This window comes from Hemiscyllium ocellatum, chromosome 25, assembly GCF_020745735.1.
Source record: "Hemiscyllium ocellatum isolate sHemOce1 chromosome 25, sHemOce1.pat.X.cur, whole genome shotgun sequence".
NCBI classification, from domain to species: Eukaryota; Metazoa; Chordata; class Chondrichthyes; order Orectolobiformes; family Hemiscylliidae; genus Hemiscyllium; species Hemiscyllium ocellatum.
This window is the reverse complement of record NC_083425.1, coordinates 44,790,793-44,813,963: the sequence shown is the minus strand read 5'-3', so window position 1 is coordinate 44,813,963 and position 23,171 is coordinate 44,790,793. Positions and strand designations below refer to the sequence as shown.

At 42.8% G+C, this 23,171-nt stretch overlaps 1 protein-coding gene across 10 annotated transcripts in view; it reads right to left on the bottom strand.

Moving 5' to 3' along the window:
- Positions 1-23,171, bottom strand: part of myocd (myocardin) — a 633,805-nt gene that overhangs the window by 127,825 nt on the left and 482,809 nt on the right. The window lies entirely within an intron of this gene.

The following is a 23,171-nucleotide window of genomic DNA, read 5'->3' as shown; positions in this document are numbered from 1 at the left end:
AGATTGCAGCACTGGTCATATTAAACGTAGCATTTTCAATTCCTTAAGTTAATACTGTCCTGTATATAACTCATGATAATAAACTCTGGTCAGATTGCAACACTGGTCATATTAAACGTAGCATTTTCAAGTCCTTAAGTTAATACTGTATTATATATAATAATATGAACTCTGGTTAGATTGAAAACGCGAGGGGGCGTCCTATCTGGCTATTTATTTCCCTTCTGTCGTTCTTATAGCGAGGTCCCTTGCGGGTTTTGTGTTTTGGAGACAACAGCTGGGGAATGTGTCAAACTACTGCGACTCTCCCCCAGCCTCCCATCCAGGACAGAAACAGGTGACCCTACTCATTCATCAAAGGGACGCGCACCGCTGTCTGAACACAGCGAACAGCACCAGGACCCCGGGGACAGGGAGGACGGTGTGTTTAAATACTGCCCCACCGAACGGGTCCGGGACAGCAAGCAAAAACCAACGGGAAGACAAGCAGTTGCTCTCGGCAGTTCCAGCTTGCTGAAGGATTGGCCAGAGATTCCTCCCCCCCAAATTACCTGCACCGAGAGATTACACGACACCATGAAACATAACTTGAGCTTTAAGGTTAAATATTATTTGCTTTATTACAAGGGTGAAATTATATATATACTCTTAGGTTTAGGTAATTATGTACATGCCCATGCATTTTAATAGTGAGTGTACATAGTGTAATGCTCAAAGCCCAATAGTATTGAGATAGTGGGGGAATGAATCGACTGTCCCACTGCAGTGGGAATAGGAATCGGTTTAGGCTGAACCCTTGTTGCCCTTGTCTTGCTGTCTGTGTCTCAGGGTCAGGGTGAGGTGAAGCGAGGTTCTCCAGAGCAGGGATCCCATTCTGCTCAGCTCCACACTCACTTACCACCTCCCCACCCCGCCCAACCCCGGTTTACACTCAGACTGCGCTAAAACTGCCTTTGGCTCTTAGCCAACTGGGAAATGTCCCTGTCCTCCCAGTGTGAAACGCACCCACATTTCATATTGCCCGGGAAGGAGCCTTTGGCCGCATATCAAACGATTAAAAAAAACAAAATAAAAATTGCGTGATAATATTCAGTTGCTGGACGAAGTTGTAGTTTAGCGGTCGGTGAGAGAGCGGGTTTTCCTTAGGGCCACATATCAGTGCAGGTTCCTGCTGGATTAGCTCTGCAGTGACCTACAGCCCAGTCTGGCCAAGTCCATCATTCATAATAGAATCCCCACAGTGCAGGAAAAGGCCATTCGTCCCATCGAGTCTACAGGGATCCCTTCGAAAAGCACCCCACCCTCTCCTCATAACCCGAAAACTACCATTCTTAACCCACTGACCTTGCACACTACCAGGCAATTTAACATGTCCGATCCACTTAATCCACACACGTATGGCAGGAAACCCACACAGACAGAGGGAGAACATGCAAACTCCACACAGTCACCCAAGGTTGGAATTGAACCAGGGTCCCTGCACTGTGAGGCAGCAGTGACTTATTGTGACTAAAGAGGATCAATGAACGAATCCCTACTTCAAGATCTTCATTCCCCCTTTACCATCTCAAGGACGAAAAGTCAAGTCTACCCTCCCAATTCCCTGCCCATTAATGCGCTGTTTCAAAACGGGCACACTGCACGATCAACGAATCCTTGGTGACTGAATTCCCGGGACAAATCTTAAGGGTTGTCACAGACTGTCTGATTTGAAGTTTTCCAGGACAGTGCTGGTACCTCAGGGCAAAAAAAAGTCATGAGGCCATTTACATATTATTCATCAAGTGTTTTAATTAACCTATTTGGACATGCATGTTGAAGCAGACGAAATGAGCTTGGGCGTTCTACCACAGAGATAGGAACTCCGTCACTGCACAACAACATCAGCAATAAAAATAATGGACTGCGCTAAACTTGTAACAGAATGGGAGTCAATTGCTTGGAAGGCAGCTGAGCTTTATTTTTTTTTCTCTTTTTCGTTGCCCTAATGGAGGAGTGGGAAATTGTTCATCTGGACAGTGCAGAATCACCCCGTTTGGTGATTAACAGATTGGTAGCTTTCCAAAGGACATGTGGTGTGACCAGTGGTGGGCACTTCGATCATGTCAAACCAAAGTTGTCAACAAGGGTGACATGGTGGCTCAGTGCTGCCTCACAGTGCTAAGGACCCAAGTTTGATTCCTGCTTGGGTGACTATTCATGGGGATTTTCCACATTCTCTCCGTGTGTGCCTGGGTTTCCTCCAGGTGCTCTGGTTTCCTTCCACAATCCAAAGATGTGCAGGCCATATTGGCTGTGCTAAATTGCCCAGAGTGTTAGCTTTGTTAGTTAGGGGTAAATATCGCGTAGGGGAATGGGTCTGGGTGGATTACTCTTCAGAGGGTCAGTGTGGACTTGTTGGGTCGAAGGGTTGTTTCTGTACTGTAGGTAATCTAATTATAATAATAGACCCAGATAGTCACGATGCCATACTGAAGAGGTTGGAATTGGGTGAGGTTATGCTATTGTAAAGGGACGCTGGAGACTTCTTGCAATGAGCTCTGTGCCTCATGTCTATGATGGTGCAAGTACCCTGTTTTTGCCCACTGCTGACTTGCTCTGCTATCACTTTTTGCAAACAATAGAGACCCAACTGATGAAAATAAATTAATGATCAAAATCAGTTTCAAAAATAGGCACCAATATGTATCAAAAGAGACTAATAACCTCTAAGAAGAAATTCAAATCACCAGTGGATGGCACAATAGATCACATGACAAGCTTAAAAGTTTAAAACTTTTAATCTAATACAAACTAAGAGCAACATTGACTAAACTATTTCATTAGACAGCTTGACAATGAAAATCTCTCTCTACTATTATTCTTACTTGTCTCTTATTTGGACACTTCATTCTTAAGGAACAAGTCCAATATGATTCTTTTCTTTCCCATCTGGTAACTTGCATGTCTTGAGCTGACTTGTAGAATATTTTTAACCCTGGACATCACTCCGTCGCCAAACAAAGCTAGGCAAACCTTTCAGCTTCATTTAAACTGTCACATTCTCTTGAATTCAAGTGTGAATATGCATCTATATTAGAGAATACAATAGAGAACTACTGTTTCCATCTCTTTGCTCTCTCTCCCTCTCAAAACCCAACTCCACGGCAACATGAATCATATGGATAATGTATCCAATTAGAAATAGAACATAGAACAATACAGCGCAGAACAAGCTCTCTGGCCCTCGATGTTGCGCCGACCTGTGAACTATTCTCAGCTCGTCCCCGTACACTATCCCAAAATCATCCATGTGCTTATCTAAGGATAGTTTAAATCTCCCTAATGTGGCTGAGTTGACTACATTAGCAGGTAGTGCATTCCACGTCCATACCACTCTCTGCGTAAAGAACTGCTTCTGACATCTGTCTTAAATCTATCACCCCTCAATTTGTAGTTATGCCCCCTTGTACACGCTGACGTCATCATCCTCGGAAAAAGACTTTCACTGTCTACCCTATCTAATCCTCTGATAATCTTGTATGTCTCTATCAAATCCCCTCTTAGCCTTCTTCTTGCCAATGAGAACAGGTTCAAGTCCCTCAGCCTTTCCTCATAAGACCTTCCCTCCAGACGAGGCAACATCCTGGTAAATCTCCTCTGCACCTTTTCCAATGCTTCCACATTCTTCCCGAAATATGGAGACCAGAACTGTATACAATATTCTAGGTGTGGCCAAACCAGCGTTTGGTATAGTTGTATAAGGTTAAACAGTTAAATAGTCTCATAGAGTCATACAGCGCAGAAGCAGACCCTTTGCTCCAACTCATCCACACCAAGTTTCCCAAACTAAACTAGTCCAACCTTAGAGGAATATGATTGGTCCATATTCCTCTAAGCCTTTCTTCTTTAGATACCTTTCCAAATGTCTTTTAAGTGTTGTAACTGTATCTACCACTTCCTCTGCCAGTTCATTCCGCATACAAACCATCCTCTGAGTAAAAACGTTGCCCCTGAGATCCCCTTTAAATCTTTCTTCACTCACAATAAAATGTGTCCTCTAGTTTTGAATTCCCCTACCCTAGATAAAAGACCCTTGTTATTCACCTTATCAATGCTCCTCATGATTTTATACATCTCTATCAGGTCACCCTCAACCTCCTTTACTCTAGTGAAAGAAGTCCCAGCCTATTTGTGAAACTCCAGTCCCAGGAACATCCTTGTAAATCTTTTCTAAACCCTCTCAAATCTAATACTATCCTTTCCAACAGCAGGGTAACCAAAACTGTACATAGGACTCCAAAAGTGGCCTCACCAACATCCTGCGCAACCTCAACATGACATTCCAACTCTTATACTCCACTATCTTAGCAGTAAAGGCAAGCATGCTAAATGGCTTCTTAACCACCCTGTTCACTTGTGATATAAAATCCAAAAAAACTATATACCTTAACCCTGAGGTCACTCTGTTTGACAACACTACCCAGCACCCTACCATTAACTGTATAAGTCCTGCCTTTGTTCATTTTACTAAAACGTAATACCTCACATTTATCCAAATTAAACTCCATCTGCCGCTTTTTGGCCCATTGGGCCAATTGATCACAATCCCTTTGTAATCTTAGATAACCTTCTTAAATCGCCACTGTGGCAGCAATTTTGGTGTCATCTGCAAGCTTACTAACCCTGTCTGCTAAATTCTCAACCAAATCATTTCTATAAATTACAAACAACAGTGGATTCAGCACTGATCCCTGCAGAATATCACTGGTCACAGGAGTCCAGTCCAAAAAATTACCCTCCATCACCATTCTCTGTTTCCTACCATCAAGCCTATCTTTTTTCCAATTGGCAAGCTTGCCCTGAATCCCATGTGATCTAACTTTACTAACCAGGCTACCATGCAGAATCTTGTCAAAAGATTATTAAAGTCCATGTAGACAACATCCACTGCTCTGCCATCATCTGTCTTTTTGGTCATGACATCAAAAAACACAATAAAACTGGTGAAACATGACTTCCCATGCACAATCCATGCTGACTGCCCCTAATCATTCCCTGCCTCTCCAAATGTACATAAATCCGATCTCGCAGAATCCCCTTCAACAATGTACCTACCACTGATGTCAGACTCATTGGTCTACAGTTCCCAGGCTTCTTTCTTACAGTTTTTCTTAATGTGGAGGTACAGGTGTTGGACTGTGGTGGTCAAAGTTAAAAATCACACAATACCAGGTTATAGTGTAACAGGTTTATTTGGAAGCACTAGCTTTCGGACTGCTGCTCCTTCATCAGGTAGCTGTGGGATAGGGTCATACAACACAGAATTTATCGCAAAGAACTTAGAAATGTGATGTCTGTGTCAATATGTGCGATCTTCTTTGCTATAAAGTCTGTGTCTTATGGTCCTGCTCCATAACTAACTGATGAAGGAGCAGCACTCCAAAAGCTAGTGCTTCCAAATAAACCTGTTGGACTGTAACCTGTTGTGTGATTTTTAGCTTTTCTTAAGTGAAGGCACAACATTAGCTACCCTCCAGTCCTCTAGCACCTCACCCATTCCCATAGATGATACAAATATCTCTGCCTGGAGCCCCACAATTTCTTCTCTAGTTTTGCACACCTTGCAAATCCTTGAAATTTAATAGACAGTCTAAAGTATAACTTTCTTAGAGAATCTTAAAATCCAGCGTGGATGCAGGCTCTTTGGCCCAACAAGTCTACACCGACCCTCTGAAAAGCATGGTACCCAGATTCATCCCCCTATCCTGTCCCTGTAACTCTGCTTTCATGACTAATGCACCTAACCTATACGTTCCTGAAAACAATGGGTAATTTAGCATGGCCAATCCACTTAACTTACATATCTTTGGACTGTTGGAGGAAACCCATACAGACACGGGGACAACATGCAAACTCCGCAAACCTGGGTCACTGGCACCGTGAGGCAGCAGCGCTAACCAATGAGCCACCGTGCTGCCCTATGTTTACAAAATGTGAAATTCCTAATATCTCCCTGGTACTAGGAGACTAAGAGTCTCTCCAAAACCAGCACAGCTGCTCTGGTCATTAGTTATAGGTAAGAATGTACAGCATCTTCTTTTCAATAAGATAAAGTAGACCTCTTTTAGTCAAGAACAATCAGGTTTGTTGTCAGCAGAACTCTGAACAGTTCAACAGTTAAAAGACTTTAAGAATGGTTTTGCCAAATAAAAATGCTGCCCTAGTTAGCTCTTGATAGTTCAGGCAGAAGGTATACATCACTAACCAGGAGTAAGCTAGACGGACTAGACAAGTTTCATTTCAATGGGTTAGCAGCGGAGGACTACCAATTGTAATCTTCACCCAGATGAGAACAGTTTCTCATCCCATATTATTGAGTCTTGAAGTAGACCCCACAGAGAAATGATTGGGCTTAATTGTGTGGTACTTCACTCACAAATAAATAACACGTCACTGCTTGGACTCTGGTCTCAAGAATGGTCACTTGTTTTAAGTGGGTGAGTGACACTGCTGTCTGCAGAACTCTATCCCATGCAAGAATCACTGGCATAAGGAAGGGGAGAAAGCTGGAGGGAAAACCGGATGTGGAGAAACACTGCTGTTATATTTGATTTGATTTGATTTATTGTAGTCAATTATGTCGAAGTACAGAAAAAAGTTTTGTTTGAGAGCAGTACAGGCAGACCACAGCAAGCAAGGGCAGACAGATCATTGGATGCTTAAACAGAGCAAGGTTTACAGGTACTTAGAATTTAGGTTTAAAAGTGTGGAACGGTTTTTAGAAATGTTAGACTTGCTGAAGGGACCTTGCAAGGAGTCACCTAGTAATGGCGCCATCTTGAATCGAAAAAAAAGGAAAACATGGAGCATTTAAAGTTCAGGGCATGATAAAGTTATACGTGAAAGGTAGAAACATGGAATTAATATCAATGTGAAATGAAGTACACCAGTTAGTTAATTTTGATGCCAATGGAGATGAAACTCCTGAAAGTGCATGTAACATAAGATGCAGTGCCTTCTGGCCAATGCAAATTGTTCAATTGTATAGACTTCTATCCATCTCACAATCATGGAATAAGCTTGCCCATTTACTATCAGTAATTTATGACCACTAAGAACTGGTTTGAGGCTGTTTGCCTTATGTAGGATCCTCACGGTAGGTTTTACTTGCACACAGATATCAAAGATCAGTGTCTAGGCCACAGTGTTGGTTAGGTCCTGGACTCTCATTTTATTTTTAAGGAGAATATGTGTAAAAGTAGAATTTATTTGAAAATATTGAATGACATTTGACAATTGAATTTCTGGACATTTTAGTGCTCCTTGATGCAACATTTACAGGTACCTTTAAATCACTGACTTTGTGCTGGGTGACCACAAATGTCTGCACTACACTTCTGTACAAGTGGAATCCTACAAACTAAAACTGTTAGACAAATCCCCTTCTAAGAACTGAGAAAATAATGTGTACCTCTCCATTAACAATTGCTTTCAGATAACCTGCGTAACAAAAGCCCTTATATATTTTCAAACACACACAATAGGCACTGGACAGGAAGCAAGGAAGTGCTGAATTTGAGCCAGAAGAGACACTCAATCTGTGACAACAGCTGCTGCCAGTGTGGGACTAAAGTTAACACATGTACAGTAAGAAGAATGCAAGTAATGCTCTAATATCTATAGGTTTGACTGTTTCATAGCAGAAATGGACACCGGAGAAAGACAGTAAAATTGGTGACATTTTAGAACATGATCTGTTAAATTCCTAAAGTGAACAAGCTGCAATGTGGTTGTTAGTTTGTCCATGACAGTAAACTACTCACAGCATGCACTAACCTGCTTATTATTTGTACTACTATGGCTATGTCACAACAACTGGAAATAACTGCCTATTCATATTACATGCTGGTTCAATGGCATGGAAGACTTAAGATGTTTATTCTGCACTCTTTTTTTTAGATTAGATTCCCTACAGTGTGGAAACAGGCCCCTCAGCCCAACAACTCCACACCGACCCTCCGAAGAGCAACCCACCCAGCCTCATTTCCCTCTAACTAATGCACCTAACACTGTGGGCAATTTAACATGGCCAATTCACCTGACCTACACGTCTTTGGACTGTGGGAGGAAACCAGAGCACCTGGAGGAAACCCACACGGACACAGGGAGAATATGCAAACTCGACACTGGAATCTTGTGCTGTGAGGCAGCAGTGCTAACCACTGAGCCACCATGTCACCCAATTCTTTAAAAATAATAGCCAATGTCTTTTCAGATTCAATCAGAAAAGTGGCATGATTTTTCTAAGGGAGGATTCAGGATTTAGTGGAAAGAAAGTTAGTTCTGCAATCTTCAAAACATTTCCAAATGAAATTAGAAGTAATCAAAAAGGAGATGCAAGATTGAGTTTAAGCTGTTGCACATTACTTTTGAGAAATAGGTCAACCATGAGTTTGATGAGGTTCAGGGGGTTGAATTAACTACTTCTGTTCCTGTGAAATGGATATTTTCTCATTGATGGCAGTGCTAGTATTGTATGATTGAAGTTTGGATATAACATAACATAGATACACAGAAAAATACCTTCTTCTCTCCTATAGAAACTTGAAATAAATATGTCTACCATTGAGTTAACTGCAGCATTGTGTGGGATTGGCAGAGACCTCAAAAACTCAGTCTGCAGAGAATGTGCCTGTCTTCACATTGTGATAATTAACAAATTGAACTGGATCAGGATGGAAGACAGATGGTGCAATTGGCTGGGACTGACCTTTCACCTCCAACAATGGGACTTGCCTCTAGTTCAAGCTGACAGGAGCAAATTATCTCAGCCAGGTACAAGACTTCAATGTGGAATGGTGTTACTGGTGGCTATAAGTACCAAACCTAAAAATAGAAATTCCCATAACTTGGGACAAATTGATGTTAAGTTTTCAATCTTATTCACACATTTCAGGAAGATATCTCGCCAAGTGAAAAGCGTTTCTGGTAAATCGGATGGTACCCTTCTGAGAATGGGATGAGAGAAAAGAGCAATATTTGGAGCAAGTGAGAACTGATGTAGAGTGAAGCTCCAATGACTGGAGTTTGCCACTGGACTTTGAGTGATTCTTGGGTATTGAAAGGGGAGGCTAATTTGCTCATTATACCACCACACTGCGTTTGATATCAAGTTCCATTTCAGTGACCATGCAATGATGGAAAGACCTCTAAAGAGAAACAGCACCTAAATAAAACATAGCATTCGTTATTTCCTTGAGGGCAGTAAAAGGAGATGATAAATCATGCAAATGCATTTCTGTATTTTATAGCCTTGGTGTACAATGTTGTAGGGACTGACAACGAAAAGGAAAAATCTAAATTAGAAGCTTCAATCAATTGTGTAGACAAGCAGGAGACCGGAAGAACACTGCAAGCCAGGATTCCAGCATCTGCAGTTTTTTTTTGTCTCAAGCAACTGCTTGCTTGCTGTAGGATAAGTTCAACAGCACCTGCCTGGAGTTGCTGCGTGTCTTGAAATTCATTCCATTTGAAGTAAGTAATCTATCAATATGAAACAGCATCAGAATATTGAGTATAGCAGTTGGGAGGTCATGTTGCGGCTGTACAAGACATTGGTTTGGCCACCTTTGGAGTACTGTGTGCAATTCTGGGTTCCGTGCTATAGGAAGGATGTTGTGAAGGCTCAGAAAAGATTTACAAGAATATTGCCAGGGTTGCAGGGTTTGAGCTATAGGGAGAGGCAGAATAGGCTAGGGCTGCTTTCCCTGAGGGGTAACCTTCTGGAGTTATAAGAACATGAGGGGCATGAGTAAGGTAAATAGACAAGGTCCTTAAGGGACATTTATACAATTATTAGGGACATTTAAGCGACTCTTGGATAGGCACATGGATGATAGTAAAATGAACGGTATGTACGTTCTGAGAAAGTGAGGACTGCAGGTGCTCGAGATCAGAGTTGAAACGTGTGGTGTTGGAAGAGCAAAGCAGGTCAGGCAGCACCCAAGCAGCAGGAGAGTCGATATTTCAGGCATAAACCCTTCATCAGGAATGTGGGGGAGGGAAGGGGGCTGAGCGATAAATAGGAGGATGAGGGTGGGGTTGGGGCGAGGGGGGGAAGGTAGCTGGAAATGCGACCGGTGGATGCAGGTAGGGGTTGATGGTGATAGGTCTGAGTGGAGGGTAGATGGTAAGGAAGATGGACAGGTGGGAGCTGATAGATGGTAAGGAAGATGGACAGGTGGGACAGATCAAGAAGGCAGTGCCAATTGGACGGTTGCTTCTAGGATGAGGTGGGGGCAGGGGAATTAAGTAAACTGGTGAAATTGACATTGACGCCATGTAGTTGGAGGGTCCAAAGCAGAAGATGAGGCGCTTTTCCTCCAGGCGTCAGGTGGCTTGGATTTGGCGGTGGAGGAGGCCCAGGACTTGTGTCTCCTTGGTGGATATGAAGTGGTTAGCCACAGGATGGTGGGGTTGTTTGGTGTTTGTGTCCCAGAGATGTTCCCCAGAATGTTCTGCGAGTTGGCATTCTATCTCCCTGATATAGAGGAGTCCGCACCAAGAGCAGCGGACACAGTAGATGAGGTGGGTGAATGTGCAGGAAAATCTCTGCTGGATGTGAAACGATCCTTTAGGACCTTGGATGGGGGTGAAGGGGGAGGAGGTGTTGGTGCAGGTTTGACACCTCTTGCCGTGACAGGAGAAGGTGCTGGGAGTGGAGGGTGGGTTTGGTGGGGGGCATGGACCTAACAAAGGAGTCACGGAGGAAATGTCCTCTGTGGAATACTGATAGGGGTGGAGAGCGATGGTGTCTCTGATGGTGGGGTCTGATTGTAGGTAGTGGAAATGACACAGGATAACGCACTGTATCCGAACATTAGTGGGGTGGAAGGTGAGGACTCGGAGGGTTCTATCTTTGTTGGGTTGGAGGGGTAAGGTTCAAGGGCAGAAGTATGGGAAGTGGAGGAGATGTGCTGGAGAACATTGTTGACCACGTGGGAGGGGAAACTGCAGTCCATGAAGTCGGAGGCCATCTGGAATGTCCCGGAGTGGCATTGATCATCCTGGGAGCAGATATGGCGGAGGTGGAGGAATTGGGAGTAAGGGATAGCATTTTTACAGGAGTGGGGGTGGGAGGAGGTGGACCCCTGGTAGCTGTGGGAGTCGTTGAGTTTGAAGTAGATGTCCATGCTGAGTCGGTTACCAGATTTGGAGACTGAGAGGTCCAGGACTGGGAGGGAAGTGTCTGAGATGGTTCAGGTGAACTTGAGGTCAGGGTGGAAAGGGTTCATGAACGTGATGAATTGTTCAACATCCTCGTGGGAGCATGAGGTGATGCTGATACAGTCATCAATGTAGGTTAGTTTGATCTTAGAGTAGGATAAAAGATCAACACAACATCAAGGGGCGAAGGCCTGTACAGTGCTGTACTGTTCTATGTCTTTTCCCTGGGGTGGGGGAGTCCAGAACTGGAGGGAATAGGTTTAGGGTGAGAGGGGAAAGATATAAAAGGGACCTAAGGGGCAACCTTTTCATGCAGAGGGTGGTACATGTATGGGTAAAAAATGAGGTCTGCAGATGCTGGAGATCACAGCTGAAAATGTGTTGCTGGTTAAAGCACAGCAGGTTAGGATTCCTGATGAAGGGCTTATGCTCGAAACGTCGAATTCCCTATTCCTGAGATGCTGCCTAACCTGCTGTGCTTTAACCAGCAACACATTTTCAGCTGGTACATGTATGGAATGAGCTGCCAGAGGAACTGGTGGAGGCTGGTACAATTACAGCTTTTTAAAGGGATCAGGATGGGTATTTGAATAGGAAGGGTCCAAAGGGATATGGGCCAAGTGCTGGCAAATGGGACTAGATTAGGTTAGGATAACTGGTTGGTATAAACGTGTTGGACCAAAGGGTCTGTTTCCATGCTGTACATCTCTATGACTCTATGTAAATACAATACAAGGGATTCCCTTAAACTATACACTTCTCTGTGTCAAGGACAGTCAATTTGCATCACTAATTCTTTTTTCCCCTGGTTGTCAGCTGCAACATAACGATTTCTAATCATAGACTCTTTTTTCTAAATATGTATTCAGCTGATATAATTAAAAAAGTTTTGATCCCCATAGTGTGACATACATTATTCAGGAATAATAAATACTTCAAAGTAGATATTATTAATGGTATTTAAAGTTTTGCAGATTCCAAAAACTTTGGAATAATGTAGTGCAAAACATATAAATTCCAGAGCCAGTCTAACGTTGTGTAATTATCTGTGGCATTACATATTCATCTTTTTTGTCTATTTCTGCAAGAGCTTTAATTAGAAGCAGACATGTACAGACACACAAACTACAATTACAGCGGAAGGCCGGCTGTAGACAGAAATTTTTAAATTCTGTGCCAGATAAGCACATCGGGTTAGGTAATCCACACTAATGAAATCCTCGCTGGATCTGAATTAAATAAAGTGTCAAACTACCTTCTTAATTTAATATGAATTTAATCCAAATTAAACAACTTTGAATTATCCTCCACTATTTAATTCAGATCAGATTAAATTTAAGAAGTCTCAAATCTAAAAGCTTAATAAAGAATTAAGTAGATGTCCCCTGTGCACTGTGTGAATATTCATTAAGCAAAGCATACATAATGTATATTCTGTGCACTTAGTGCTTTAATGGTAGTATATATTTTCAATTAAAAAAATGTCATGTTCTGCTTTTAATGAATTTCATTTCATTTTACTCAGGATTTGCATTAAAGGGAACACTACTACGGACTGTTGCTTTGTAGTCAAGAGTTGCATATCTTTGAAAATATCATGTTGTTGGAGCTTTTTCATCTTGCCCACACAGGACAAGTGCAAAAATGTCAAATTTCATACAAACGCAACAGTTTGTACCATGGAGTCATAGAGATGTATAGCATGGAAACAGACCCTTCGGTCCAACCTGTCCATGCCGACTAGATATCCCAACCCAATCTAGTCCCACCTACCAGCACCTGGCCCATATCCCTCTAAACCCTTCCTATTCATATACCCATCCAAATGCCTCTTAAATGTTGCAATTGTACCAGCCTCCACCACATCCTCTGGCAGCTCATTCCAGACCCACATCACCCTCTGTGTGAAAAAGTTGCCCCTTAGGTCTCTTTTATATCTTGCCCCTTTCACCCTAAACCTATGCCCTCTAGTTCTGGACTCCCTTACCCCAGGGAAAAGACTTTGCCTATTTACCCTATCCATGCCCCTCATAATTTTGTAAACCTTTATAAGGTCACCTCTCAGCCTTTGATGCTCCAGGGAAAACAGCCCCAGCCTGTTCAGCCTCTCCCTATAGCTCAAATCCTTCAAACCTGGCAACATCCTTGTAAATCTTTTCTGAACCCTTTCAAGTTTCAGAACATCTTTCCGATAGGAAGGAGACCAGAATTGCACACAATATTCCAACAGTGGCCTAACCAATGTCCTGTATAGCCGTAACATGACCTCACAACTCCTGTACTCAATACTCTGACCAATAAACGAAAGCATACCAAACGCCTTCTTCACTATCCTATCTAACTGCGACTCCACTTTCAAGGAGCTATGAAACTGCACTCCAAGGTCTCTTTGTACAGCAACATTCCCTAGGACCTTAACATTAAATGTATGTGTCCTGCTAAGATTTGCTTTCCTAAAATGCAGAGCCTCATATTTATCTGAATTAAACTCCATCTGCTATTTCTCAGCCCATTGGCCCATCTGATCAAGATCCTTTTGTAATCTGAGGTAACCTTCTTCGCTGTCCACTACACCTCCAATTTTGGTGTCATGTGCAAACTTACTAACTGCACCTCTTATGCTCGCATCCAAATCATTTATGTAAATGACAAAAAGTAGAAGACCCAGCACCAATCCTTGTGGCACTCCACCAGTCACAGGCCTCCAGTCTGAAAAACAACCCTCCACCACCACCCTCTGTCTTTACCTTTGAGCCAGTTCTGTATCCAAATGGCTAGCTCTCCCTGTATTCTGTGAGATCTAACCTTGCTAATCAGTCTCCCATGGAGAACCTTGTCGAATGCCTTACTGAAGTCCATATAGATCACATCTACTGCTCTGCCCTCATCAATCCTCTTTGCTACTTCTTCAAAAATCTCAATCAAGTTTGTGAGACATGATTTCCCATGTACAAAGTCATGTTGACTATTCCTAATCAGTCCTTGCCTTTCCAAATACATGTACATCCTGTCCCTCAGGATTCCCTCCAACAACTTGCCCACCACTGAGGTCAAGCTCACTGGTCTATAGTTCCCTGGCTTGTCCTTACCACCCTTCTTAAAGAGTGACACCATGTTTGCCAACCTCCAGTATTGCGCCACCTCACCTGGGACTATCGATGATACAAATATCTCAGCAAGAGGCCCAGCAATCACTTCTCTAGCTTCCCACACAGTTCTCTGGTACACCTGATCAGGTCCTGGGGATATATCCACCTTTATCCGTTTCAAGACATCCAGCACTTCCTCCTCTGTAATGTGGATATTTTGCAAAGTGTCACCATCTATCTCCCCACAGTCTATATCTTCCATATCCTTTTCCACAGTAAATACTGATGCAAAATACTCATTTAGTATCTCCCCCATTTCTTTGGCTCCTCACAAAGGCCGCCTTGCTGATCTTTGAGGGGGCCTATTCTCTCCTTAGTCACCCTTTTGTCCTTAATGTATTTGTAAAAACCCTTTGTATTCTCCTTAATTTTATTTGCCAAAGCTATCTCATGTCCCCGTTTTGCCCTCCTGATTTTCCTCTTAAGTATACTCCTACTTCCTTTATACTCTTCTGAGGATTCACTCGATCTATCCTGTCTATACCTGACATATGCTTCCTTTTTTCTCTTAACCAATTTCTTTAGTCATCCAGCTTTCCCTTTATCTACCAGCCTTTCCTTTCGCCCTGACAGGAATATACTTTCTCTGGATTCTCGTTATCTCATTTCTCTAGGCTTCCCATTTTCCAGCCGTTCCCTCACCTGTGAACATCTGCCCACAATCAGCTTTCGAAAGTTCTTGCCTAATTCTCCAATTTAGAACTTCAACTTTTAGATCTGGTCTATCCTTTTCCATCACGATTTTAGATCAAATAGAATTATGGTCGCTGGCCCCAAAGTGCTCCCTCACTGACACCTCAGTCACCTGCCCTGCCTTACTTCACAAGAGTAGGTCAAGTTTTGCACCTTCTCTAGTAGGTGCATCCACATACTGAATCAGAAAATTGTCTTGTGCACACTTAAGAAATTCGTCTCCATCTAAACCCGTAACACTATGGCAGTTCCAGTCTATGTTTGGAAAGTTAAAGTCCCCGACCATAACCACCCTATTACTCTTACAAATAGCTGAGATCTCCTTACAGGGTTGTTTCATAGTTTCCCTCTGACTATTGGGGGGTCTATAATATAATCCCAATAAGGTGACCATCTCTTTCTTATTTCTCAGTTCCACCAAACTAACTTCCCTGGATGTATTTCCGGGAATATCCTCCCTCAGCACAGATGTAATGCTATCCCTTATCAAAAATGCCACTCTCCCTCCTCTCTTGCCTCCCTTTCTATCCTTCCTGTAGCATTTGTATCCTGGAACATTCAGCTGCCAGTCCTGCCCATCCCTGAGCCATGTTTCTGTAATTGCTATGATTTACCAGTCCCATGTTCCTAACCATGCCCTGAGTTCATCTGCCTTCCCTGTTAGGCCCCTTGCATTGAAATAAATGCAGTTTAATTTATTAGTCCTACCTTGTCCCTGCCTGTCCTGATTGTTTGACTCACTTCTGTTCTCAACTGTACCCGTCTCAGATTGATCTCTTTCCTCACTATCTCCCTGGGTCCCACCCCCCACCTTACTAGTTTAAATCCTCCCGAGCAGCTCTAGCAAATCTCCCTGCCAGTATATTACTCCACTTCCAATTTCGGTGCAATCTGTCCTTCTTGTACAGGTCACTTCTACCCCAAAAGAGATTCCAATAATCCAAAAATGTGAATCCTTCTCCCATACACCAACTCCTCAGACATGCATTCATCTGCTCTGTCCTCCTATTCCTGCCCTCACTAGCTCGTAGCACTGGGAGTAATCCAGATATTACTACTCTTGAGGACCTCCTTTTTAAATTTCTGCCTAACTCTCTGTAATCTCCCTTTAGAATCTCAACCTTTTTCCTTCCTATATTGTTGGTTCCAATGTGGGCAATGACCTCTTGCTGGCCTCTCTCCCCCGTGAGAACATTCTGCACCCTCTCTGAGACATCCTTGATCCTGGCACCAGGGAAACAACACACCATTCTACTTTTTCGCTGCTGGCCACAGTAGTCTGTACCTCGGATTACAGAACCCCCTAACACAATTGATCTCTTGGAAGCCAACATACCCCTCATTGCATTAGAGCCAGTCTCAATACAAGAACTTGGCTGTTCGTGCTACGTTCCCCTGAGAATCCATCACCTCCTACATTTTCCAAAACAGCATACCTGTTTGAAATGGGTATATCCACAAAAGACTCCTGTACCAGCTGCCTACCTCTCTTACCTTTCCTGGAGTTAACCCATCTATGTGACTGTATCTGAGACTTCCCCCTTCCTATAACTGCCATCCATCACATACTGTTGCTGTTGCAAATTCCTCATTGCTTCTATCTGTCTCTCCAACCGATCCACTCAATCTGATAAGATTCGCATCCAACAACATTTATGGCAGGTATAATCTGCAGTAACCCTTAAACTCTCTTTAAACTCCCACATCTGACAAGAAGTACACATCACTGTACTAAAGGCCATTTTTGCTCCCTCACAATCTCCAGACCCAGAACCTAACACCATCTTATTCCTCTACAAAACACTGCCCAGGTTAAATTAATAGTTATGGCTTATATTTTAAGTTTAATCTAGAGACACATCTCTAAAAACATATAATCAAGAAAGAACCCACTCTACTCACTACTGCAGCCTTTCTATTGGACACACTTAAAACAATGATTAACTTTTCTGATTCTGTGTTGTGAACTTCACCAAAACAGGTTCCTTCAAGATTATTTGTGAATTTCACTGTTTGTTAATTTTCCCCGACGCACTCGGATGTCCAGCGGTACATGAAGTCAAAACAGCAAAGACATTAACTGTACAGGTTTTTTTCTCTCTCTCTTCCTCCTGCACTGTTCTCAACCTTGTCTGTTCTTCTCCCTTTTAAAACTGCTGTTGTTTTGACTTTTTTTTTCTAAAGTTCCAAAACAATGCAACAGCATATAAAACAATAATTGCTGCTCCTGGAATTTGAGGAAATCACCTCCAACACCTAAATACCTCAAAAAAGGAGCAGCTGTTATAGCCAGAAATTATCCCATCCTCCATCTTGGATTACCCAGAATCCTCTCCCTAAATTGACACTGAGCTTGCAGTTAGACTACAGTCCCTATAGTGTGGAAACAGGCCCTTCGGCCCAACCAGTCCACACTGACCCTTCAAAGAGTAACCCTTGCAAATGCACCTAACATACTATGGGCAAGTTTGCATGGCCAATTCACTTGATCTGCACATCTTTGGACTGTGGGAGGAAACCCACGCAGACACAGGGAGAATGTGCAAACTCCACACAGACAGTTATCTGAGGCTGGAATCGAACCTGGGACCCTGGTGTTGTGAGGCAGCCGTGCTAACCACTGAGCCACAATGCTGCTCTTAAATGTTAGATATGATTCCAGAATTGTGTGGCACTTGATGTACATTCCCAAATGCTTGAATAGCTACCTTAACCTGTTGAGCTTGTAAAATGGCTCATTTACACTTTTAGATTAGATTCCCTACAGTGTGGAAACAGGCCCTTCGGCCCAACTACCCCCGAAGAGTAACCCACCCAGACCCATTCACCCTAACTAATGCACCTAACTCTACGGGCAATTTAGCATGACCAATTCACCTAACCTGCACATCGTTGGACTGTGGGAGGAAACCCACGCAGACACGGGGAGAACGTGTAAACTCCACACAGACAGTCGCCCAAGTCTGGTCCCTGGTACTGAAGCACCAGGCCGCTCTTACTGTTACTGGTAAAGCAGGTTTTCAGTCTTTATCTTCTCTCCATCACTGTTGCCCAGATCAAAATTCAATTAGAACATCTCCTACTCTGAGGTATTTCTTTATCAGGATGTCACAACTGTCAAATACTTCAACCAGCTCAAGACTGTGGTTTATGATCCACTGCTTTGATTGGGGAATTTCTTTAAACCTGACAGTTTATGCAGGAATGGAAGTAACGCAGGATGCTTTTAATCCAGTCCCTGAGCCAGCCTCCCCAAACCAATATGGTTTGAAAATTATTGATTTATTCTAACTGATCACTGTGCGCTGGGGATAGAAAAAAGACAAAGGAATGAATCCACAGGTACCATGCATAACAAGTTACTGAATGCTGGTTGTTTGAGGCAGGCTGTTTACAGACATGGGGAACAGCTTAAGCATTTCACAGTCTTACCACCTAATGATTGGGAAAGGAATTTATTTGCCGTTGGAATTCTGAAACAGGCCATAATGACATATTCAGAACAAAGTGGTTGATACCCAGTTTCAATGTTTTGCTGCACACTAATGTCTCTTATTTCCACTTGATAGGGAACAGAGAAGTTCAAAATAAAATGAAATTCAGATCCACAAGATGGCTGTGAAAAAAGATTTGCACATGGGCACTGCCCTCTGGGGGTTGTACAACTGGTAACAGTGTGGTAATTCACAGCAACACAAAAAGCTTTCATGTCAGTTTGCTCTGAAGTTACAGTGGCATATGAACATATGGATGGAAATATTTGTTTTTATATTAAGGGAATCATATACTGCACATAGTCAATGAATGGATACCCAGAAACAATTTGAAATTAAGATTCAGCTGAATATAGATAGTGCCAACATTTTAGGTTATGATGGGAATATATTCCTGTAATCCCTTATTACAAACTGTCGGCTGTAGTTCAGCTGGCAGAATTCTCGCTTCTAAATCAAAAGGCTTTGTGTTGAAGTCTCACTCCAGGCAACTGATCACAAAATCTTGGTTGATGCTCCAATGCAGTACCCAGAGAGTGCTGCACGGCCAGAGGGCCACATTTGGGATAACATGTTGCACCGAGATCCTGTGTGTTCTGTAAGCTGGATGCAGAAAATTCCATGGCACCAGGTGAAGAAGAGCAGATGAGTTGAGCCTGTATCTTAGCTGATATTTATCCCTCAAATTGCTGTTTGTGGGATCTCGTTCTGTGCAAATTAGCAACCACATATAGAATTCAACTGTGAGCACACTTCCAAAATATGGCTGGCCTGACTCTGCAGTCATCGAATTCCCATTTGGCCTATTGAGTCTGCAACTAAATCCATTCCATGGCTAACTCACCTAGCCTGCGCACTATGGTCTATTTAGCATGGCCAATTCACCTGATCTGCACATCTCTGGACTGTGGGAGGAAACAGAAGCACCTGGAGGAAGCCCACGCGGACATGGGGAGAATGTGCAAACTCCACACAGTCACGCAGTGCTGGAATCAAACCTGGGCCGCTGGAGCTGTGAGGCAGCACATCTAACCACTGATCGACCATACTGGCCTAGACGGCTGGGGTGGCAGGCTTTGAGGGGAGGTGCTAAATTCAGCATTTCAAATGCTGAGTAAATATATCTTCTCATTTTTCTCTATATTGAATGAGTTGGGGGAGTGGGGATTCTAAAGTCATACTTCACCTAATGCATTAAAAACCTTTGGGCGGGCTCCATTCCAAAGTACTTTACATCCTAAGAATGTGAGAGGTACTACTGTTAATGCATGAAAGCTTTTTTTTTCAATCATATCACTCCAGGAGAGTTATTTCAATAAAACTTTATTTAATTTCTCAATTATTGGGGAAATTCAACACACTTACTTTCACAGGAGGAGTTATAGCAAGATGAAGTGTCAATGTGACAGCCTATTCTCTGTTGTGATTTGGAGATGCCGGTGTTGGACTGGGGTGTACAAAGTTAAAAATCACACAGCGCAAGGTTATAGTCCAACAGCTTTAATTGGAAGCACTAGCTTTTGTTGTGCTGCTCCTTCATCAGGTGGTTCTGGACGTCAGATGGTGATAGTCATTTACACCAGGAGAGCTGAACTGAACCACTCCCTTTCAATGAGCTAACTTTGATGGCTTTCTCTTTTATTTGAAGAGCCCCAAAAGCAATGATTAATTTTTATGCTTGGTCACTAATGGTGCTCAGTGATTGAGGTCATGGAAGTCCATCCATTAAATCTGTCATTTAATTTTCTCTTATTCTCTTGCAGCAACACAAAGAGACAGAAACTGAACTTGATTGCTCCCATATGACAGGCTCAATTTTAGAATTGACCATCATGCACTCTGACAATGTCTCAAAAACACATACGATCTGAAATCAGTCTAGATACATTCTAGATGGTTGGAATGGTCATCTAAAAGAGCCTTCAATCCTTTACATCTGTTAATGAGGGTGTAATGCCTGTTGAGCACACTTCAGGGAATCAGAAGCACTCCTAGTCATTTTAAATATGTTACCAAGGAAGTAAGTTTTATTTTAATTAATGTGGAACTATCCACATATTTTTGGTCAATGGTACAGCCCAGAATGTTGATACTGTTTTATGTCACACCTGGTTGAATGCAGCCTTGGTGTCAAGGGCTGCCCCTCTCACCTCACCTCTGGAATCCAGTTCTTTCGTCCACATTCGAACCAAGGCTGTAATGAGGTCAGGAGCTGAGTGGCCCTGATGGAACCCAAACTGGGCATCATTGAGCAGGTAATTTCTGAGCAGGTGCTTTTGACAGCACTGTTGATGACACCTTCCATCATTTTACTGATGATTGAGAATAGACTGATAGAGTGGTAGTTGGCTGGATTGGATTTGAGTCTAGATTAGAGTGGTGCTGGAAAAGCACAGCCGATCAGGCAGCATCCAAGGAGCAGGAAATTCGACGTGTTGGGCAAAAGCCCTTCATCAGAACTGAAGCCTTTGTCCTGCTTTTTGTGCACAGGACATACTTGGGCAATTTTCTACATTGCTAGGTGCCAGTGTGATAACTGTGTTGAAACAGCTTGGTTAGGGGAGCCAGAGTCAAAAGGTGGCATTGGAAATGCACAGCAGGTCAGGCAGCATCCAAGGAACAGGCGAGTCAATGTTTCAGAGCAGACTCAATGGGCTGAATGGCCTAATTTCTGCTCCTAAGTCTTATAAACCCTTCATCATAAATGCCTTCCCCCTCCGCACTCTCAGTGCTTGCTCCAAATGTTATTCAACACGGAGGAGTGCTGATTCATCAGCTGAGGAAGGACGGTAGGTGGTAATCAGCAGTAGGTCGCCTTCCCCATATTTAGCATGAAGCCATGAGACTACATGGGGTCCATAGTCATTGTTGAAGAGTCTCAGAGCAACTACCTTCTGACTGTAAACCACTATGCTGCCATATCCAGCAATGATGACGCTAGGACATTGTCTGTAAAATATGATTCCTTGAGTATGACTATGTCAGGCTTGTACTTGGCGAGTCTGAAGCAGCTCTCCCAATGTTGGCGCTAGCCCCCAGATGTTAATAAGGAGGCTGTTGCAGGCTTGAAAGGGCTGTTACTGCCATTGTCTCTTCCAGTGCCAAGGTTACTGGCAACTGGTCTGTCTGGTTTCATTTCTTTGTTGATAGTACCTAGCAGTGATATACTTGAATGACTTGCGAGGGCCATTTCAAAGGACAGTTCAGAGTTAACCACATTACTGTGGGTCTGGAGTCATTTGTAGGCCAGATCGGGTAAGGATGGAAGATTTCCTTTCCTGAAAGATGTTAGTGAACCAGTTGGGTTTTTCTGACAATCAACTTCTGTACAGAAGTCATTAATGGCACTGGGAGGGAAAGGGAGCAATTACAGTAACTTAGGCTTTTTTAGTAGAGACAGAGAGTACAGAAGCGGAGAGGTTATGTTGAACTTGTTGTTGGGATCCATTATTAAGGTTAGGTAGTGTAAGAAACTTTATTGTTAGGTAGTGCTCACGTAAGGTAGTATTAGCAAGTCTGGAACTTGTTAGCTTCACTAGACAACAGTAAGCCATTATGTTACACTAAGAACAGACTGAAAAGCTGATGGCATAGCCTGAAGAGGCCCCAGGGAGGGTGAAAGATAACAGGACATTGGAGCCGTGTCTAAATGCACGTAGCTCAAACTGAGGTAATAGAATGTTATCAGGTGAGAACCAATGACATACTAAAATTCTGCATTTTACCAAATAAGGATGTAACTCTGGAATGTGAGAGAACAAAAGGATAGACAAATTAAAAATATAGTCAGAACGCGCCTTCTCCAGTGAGCTAGACACCTCACTGTACTGTGTACGATTCTCTCTCATTAAACCTGTTTATACTTTTAATCAGACCTGGTGTCTCTCTCCTCCAAACGAACATGGGGACAGAAGATCTGTCCCAACATTGTGTAAGGCACTGATTAAACTTTAGTTGGAGCAGTATGTACAGTTCTACATCACCCCACTTTAAGGAGGATGTGAATACAACAGAGAAAGTATAATAGAGATTTATGAGAATGCTTCAAAGGATGAGGGACATCAGTAATGTGGATAGATTGGGGAAGTCGGGATTGTTTTCCCTCAAGAAGAGAAGGTTATGAGGAGATTTGAGTAAAGATTTCAGAATCATGAGCGCTCTGGACAGATTTGACAGAGAGAAACTGTTCCTGAAGATCAAAAACTAGAGGACAAAGATTTAAAGTGATTTTTAAAGAAGTTGGACTAGTTGAACCGAAGGGTCTGTTTTCATGCTGTATGGTTCTATGGCTCTAAGTTTATGTGAGTAGTTTGTTTTTGGAACAGCCTGCCAGTGAGTGAAATGGAGGCAGTTTCAATTGAGGCATTCAACAGGTCTTCGGATCATGATTAAAATAGAAACAGTATGCAGGATTATGGGGAAAATGTGAGTGAATAGCCCTCAATTATGACACTTATTCAGAGAGCCAGTGCAGCTATGATGGGCTGAATGGATTTCATTTGCACCGTAACAATTCTGCGTCACCAGCAAGACATGTTTTTGCATTTTATTTGTTTAAAAAAGTGTAAGGGGATCTCTTTCACATTCATTTGGATTTTAAAGTCTCATCAGAAAGTAGCTCTGACAG